Here is a 6,359-nt window from a genome sequence, read left to right as displayed (position 1 = left end):
AGCTCATCTGAAACCTTTCCACCATGGGTGACCCTGCTGGTTATTTAAAATACTGGTGGCAGAGCCCTCAGAATCACAGCAACTCAATCCACCACAGCATGACAGACAGATGAGTGGTGGCCGTTTGCTTTTATGTCTATACTGACTCTTTAAATTTCTATGTCAATCTTGATACAATCCTGATATAATCCAGATACAATCAAGATGTTCTCTCCCAATAAAGACCCTATAAACAACAGAATAAATCAGTGTCATCTTCACAATTGTTGCTGGGTATAAAATGAACCATTTTGATGATATGAGTGCTGGTGTGCTCCTTTCTAATCCAAACTCACCCAAACGAACCCAAACTCACCTCCATCTGACCTCCAGTTTGATGAACTTTGACCTGAAGGCTGAACTGGAGTCCTGCTGTGGTGATGTAGGATAAGCACTCAACCTCAAGGTTAATTTGAACTGTGAAGTCAGCAGTTCAATCTCACCAGCTACTCCTCAGAAACTCTATATAAGATATGAGTTATTAATAGATATGAGTCAGAATCAATTTGATAGCACTTAACAATAACAACAGGCTTTGGGTGTCAACAGCTCTACAAAAGTGCTGGTAAAATGGCCAAGAACAGCTTAAATTTAGCAACACTGAACTGCTAACCACAAGGTCAGTGGTTCAAACCCACCTATCATTCCTTGGAAACTCTAAACTGGGCCAATATGAGTTGGAAACTGACTCGACGGCATATAACTTATAGAGAGGAAGGAGGCCTGGTGTGGTGCTGTAGGGTAAGCACTGGACTTCTAACTTCAAGGTTAGTGGTTCAAACCCACCAGCTACTTCTTGGAAACCGTAGACAGAGTCACTAGGAGTTGGAACAGACCTGAAGACACCTAACAATAGTAACAATGAGAGGGAAATATTTTGAAGGAATTTTGCAAAATCTATGGTTAAAGGATGCCTTGGCTAGAAGATTGGGAGGTGAATAGGGTCAGCCCTTCTGAACCACATGGATGTGGAGCAAGGGTGTATGTGTTTCCCTCCCTCAAAGAGTGGGTGTTATTAATAGATATGAGGGAATTAATGTTGGGCAAATAAAAATGTCAGATGCCCATCATAGGCACTCAGTAGTCTCATACACACACACACACACAATATATATATATATATTATAAGCAGTGGACTGCTAACCACAACTTGATAGCACTTGATTATTTATATAGACTGATTGTAGTACAGAAAGGTTGTAGCCAAGAGACTGAATAAAGGATCAAATAAGTTCTGAAAAATGTAGGGAGAAGACGGCATTGAGGTATAAGTGAAAGTATAGTGATGACCCTTAGATGAGACACAAGGTGAAAGAAATAAAGGTAAGACTGTTCTTTATCTTGGGTCAAGGGTAATTTCTAATGCTGTGAAGTGCCATCAGTTGGTTCCGACCCATAGGGGTTTCCAAGGAGCAGCTGGTGAACTTGAACTGCTGACCTTGCAGTTCAAACAATTTTGCAGTCCAATGCATTAACCCACAGCACCACATTGGTAGTGTTCATATCATTAGCTTCTGTTTTCTCAGTGACCTGGAAGATGAAATCATTGCAAAACATGGAGAGGAGAGGAAGATGAGGGAAATGGCTGTGTTTCAGTTGGGGAAGCACAGAAAACTACAGGCTGGTCTTACAGGAAGATGCAGCTGAAGACCACTTCATGCCAGACAAGGAAGGCAGTGGCTATGGGACTGAAGAAGCAGGAAAAGAGATAGGAATTACAAAACACTTGGCCATGGAATTGGAAGAACTTAAACCAACTGGTTTGGGGGTCTGTGCAGGATGAATACGAAGGATAACTTGAGGAGGAGGAAAAGTCTAATGTGACTTTGAAGTTGATAGAATGACCAAGTGGGTTATGGTGAAGTCATACTGAGAAGTTTGGAGAGGGAAGAAAGTGAATTCTAGTAGCTTTAAAATACTATGATTAGATGCCCTTTTAGAAAACTGCTAACTTAGCATTCCCTGTGGTGCAAATGATTAAGCACTTGGTTATTAACCAAAAGGTTGGCAGTTTGAACCCACTCAATGGCTTTTGAGGAGGAAGACATGATGATCTGCTTCTGTAAAGATAACAGCCAAGCAAACCCTATGGGGCAATTCTACTCTGTAACACATGGGGTTGCAGGTCAGAATTGACTTGATAGCACCTAACAACATAACTAAGGAGCTCTGGTAGCTTAGTGGTTACAAATCAGGTCGCGAACTGCAAGGTCAGCAGTTCGAATCTACCAGCTGCTCTGCGAGAGAAAGATGAGGCTTCATGCTCCCGTAAAGGTTGTACAGAAACCACGTACAGGGTTGCTATGAGTTGGAACCAACTCCATGGCACTTAACAACAACAACAACATAACAACAACAGTAAGGTATGGGAATGATTGGCATCTTTAAGGAAAAGGTAGGAGTGGGAGTGGGATAGCATGTGAGTAGCTTGTGATAAATATCAAGAGGCAAAAATGAGGTTGCAACATTCAGGACACCAATAGTCTACAGTCCTTGAGTGAACTGATAGACTCTAAGTGGTCACGGACCAATAAACAACATTCTTATGAATGGAGAAAAGAGTGAAGTTGTCAAGGACTTCATTCTTCTTGGATCAACTATCAACACTTGCGGAAGCAGCAGTCAAGAGATCAGACGACGTATTGCACTGGGCAAATCTGCTGCACAGGAAGTTTTTAAAGTATTGAAGAACAGAGATGTCAGCTTGAGGACTAAGGTGTGCCTGACCCAGGCCATTGTGTTTTCCATAGCCTCATATAGATGCAAAAGCTGGACAGTGAATAAGGAAGATCATAGAAGAATTGATGCCTTTGAGTTGTGGTGTTGGAGGAGAATACTGAAAGTGCCATGGACTGCCAAAAGAACCAATAGATCTGTTTTGGAGGAAGTGCAGCCAGAGTGCTCCTTGGAGGCCAGGATGGCTAAGCTTCGTCTCTCATACTTTGGACATATTGTCCAGAGGAAACAATCGTTGGAGAAGGATGTCATGCTGGGTAAGGTGGAGGGTCAGAGAAAAAGAGGAAGACCTCTAACCAGATGGATTGGCCAGGTGGCATCATTGATGGCGTCAAGTGTGGCGGTGGTAGTGAGGTTGGCCCAGGATTGGACATTGTTTCATTCTGCTGTGTGCATGGGGTCGCTATGAGTCGGTTCCGACTCGATGGCACCTGACAACAAAGTAGTCACTGAACCCTGACAATTGGGATTCAAATGGAAAAAAATGCCTGAACCCGAGGGCACTAGTACAGAACCTTGTGAAAAAAGAGGATGTGATGTTGTGTAGTAAATGAGTGGATCCATAGCCTTTACAAGCATTTTGGAAACTGGGTTATCAGAGATCTTCTCTAAAGCAACTCTTCATTAAATATGGAGAAAAGAGCACTATGAGGAGTGAAAGCAGAATCCTACCTCACGTAACTTTCATGCTATTCTAAAAATGATTTCATGTAAGGATACACCAAAATGAATGGAGAGGGGCTCTGTATAAAGCCTAATAGCATATGTATTAAAAATGTATGACACACTGTATATTCTCATAGGAGCCCTACCCTGGACCTCAATAGCTGGGAAAATGATTAATAATATTGTAAATCCTGTTGATTGGAAAACTCAGAGACATATGACAGATTGACCTGACTTTTGATTTACGCCAATATCACTGAAATAACCTTTCATATCCTGAGATATGTCTTGCCTGCAGGACAGAACAGAACATAAGAAAACGCAGTTGTCTTTTAGAGTTTATTTTCATACATTAAATGCTCTCAAAACATTTATATCTGAATCTCTATATCTAGATACCAAATTCTTAACCTCAAATTGCCACTATTTTATTGACTCTTCTAAAGCATTAATATCATTTTTGAGGCAAAATAAAACAGAGGACAGGAAATACACTGTTAGCAGTGAAAATATTTAGGTAACGAGTTTCAGTAATTTTTCTCCTTTCATGTCTAGTTTGCAGGATGTTCCAAATTTTCTATAAAGACATATAACTAAGAGAAAACAGCAAACATTTACATTAAAAATAAAGAAGTTAAAATTTTCATTTTAAAAATCAAAATACTGAAAGTGTTCTCCATCAGCTCTGACACAATGTCTGTTGTTGTTGTTAACTGCTGTTGAGTCAGTTTCAACTCATAGGGACCCTGTATGGGGTTTCTAAGGAATAGCTGGTAGATTTGAACTCCCAACCTTGTGGTTCATAGTTCAGTGATGCTCCTACAGCTCCATAGCAGAAATCCAGACACACAGTCTACAGAGACTTTAATGAATCCAAACAACATGCGGAGTCCTGGTGTGGCACTGTGGGCTAATGAGCTGGACTGCAAGGTGGGTGATTCACTCATCAGCCGCTTCTTAGAAACCCTATATAGGGTTGCTATGAGTCAGAACTGACTCAACAGCACTTAACAACAAAAACAAGACGACATACATACCATCTTTGCCATCACACACTCCCTGCCTGTGTTCTTTATTTGCTTCTTACCTAATTTATAGAAGAATATCCATTTTAGAAATATAGATATCCTCTTTAGCATAGGGACCCTTTCTTTTTGTTTCTAGTATATACTGAAGAAGAATTGACACATTTGAATTATAGAATTGGTGAAGAACATTAAGTATACCATGGACTGCCAAAAGAATGAATAAATCTGTCTTGGAAGAAGTACAGCCAGAATGCTCCTTAGAAGCAAGACAGTTCATCTCTCATACTTTGGACATATTATCAGAAGGGACCAGCCCCTGGAGAAAGACATCATGTTTGGTAGAGTGTCATGAAAAAAGAGGAAGACTCTTAATGAGATGGATTGAAGTAGTGGTCCCAACAATGGACTCAAACATACATCTCAACAATTTATGAGGATGGCAGAGACTGTATTGTAAAGAGTCTATTCTTGACAACAACCTATTCTTGTTACCCCAATATTCCTCTGAGGAACAAGTTTTTCCCCAATCCTGGACTATGAGTTTACAGTAGGTTTGGTTTCATTCTTGGCTCTAGGCATTGGCATGTGATTTATTCCTGATTAATCAGAAGATCATGTTCCTTGGCTACCATGATTACTTCAGGGCACATGGCTAGATCTTAGTCAAAGAGGTGCAGTGAAATTGAGGGAGACGCACATTCTCTTTTCTGATGATGGACTCGAACCCAGAAATGATAAAGACCAAGAATGAAAATCATTTGGAGAATAGATTCTTATTACATTGTAAATCCTGGTGTGGCACTGTAGGATAAGCAATCTACCTCAAAGTCAGACTTAAACTGCAAGATTGGCAGTTCAAACTCACCAGTTGCACTTCAGAAACCCTATACAGGGTTGTTAGAGTCAGAACCGACTCAACGGCACACAGCATAACCATCATAATGTGAGGATGGCACAGGATTGGGCAGTGTTTCATTCTGTTGTACATAGGGTCACTATGAGTCAAAATTAACTCAACAGCACCTAATAACAACAACATTGCATTGTTGGACGTCTTGGTGTGACACTGTATGGTAAGCCCTGGACTGCTAAGTGAAAGGTCAGTGGATCAAACCCACCAATCTCTATACAGGATGGATATGAGTAGAAACCAAATGATGGCACTTAACAACAACAAAAACAGTTAAATAATGTATATAAATATTTATGTAGATACTAATGTATGTTTTTAAATTATGCTTTGGAAAGTTCTGAGCAGTGCCCTAACAACAGTTTTTATATTTTGATAAATATGCAAAAATGATAAAGTCAAGTAAAAGTCCTTAGTCCTACTGAGTTTCCTTGTAATTCAAAACCCACAACAATTTGAAGGTGAAGAATTTTGTCTTTGAAGGTACAAAAATACCATCTATCGTAAGCATTAAAGCTCAGTCTCACCGATTTAAGAGGACCGTGATATAAGAAAAGTTCACAGGAGAGTTTCTCTGTTTAGAGAAAATGACAATAAAGCCACCCACCATCTTGAAGGGTCCCTGATAGAGAACAAGAAGACTCAGGAAAAGGGGAATATATGGTACACTCTGGTTTTCTCCTTCCTCCACTGTGATGGGTCAGGGGAATTGTCAAGTCCAACCACATATCATATATATATATATGATATTGTTGTTGTTGTCAGGTGCCATCGAGTCAGAACTGACTCATAGTGACCCCATGCACAGCAGCACGAAACAATGTCCGATCCTGGGCCAACCTCACTACTGCTGCCACACTTGACGCCATCAATGATGCCATCTGGCTGATCCATCTCGTTGGGGGTCTTCCTCTTTTTCTCTGACCCTCCACCCTACCCAGCATGACATCCTTCTCCAACGACTGTTTCCTCCGGACAAT

This window comes from Chrysochloris asiatica, unplaced genomic scaffold, assembly GCF_000296735.1.
Source record: "Chrysochloris asiatica unplaced genomic scaffold, ChrAsi1.0 scaffold00174, whole genome shotgun sequence".
Classification (NCBI taxonomy): Eukaryota; Metazoa; Chordata; class Mammalia; order Afrosoricida; family Chrysochloridae; genus Chrysochloris; species Chrysochloris asiatica.
Note: the sequence above shows the minus strand (reverse complement) of the source record.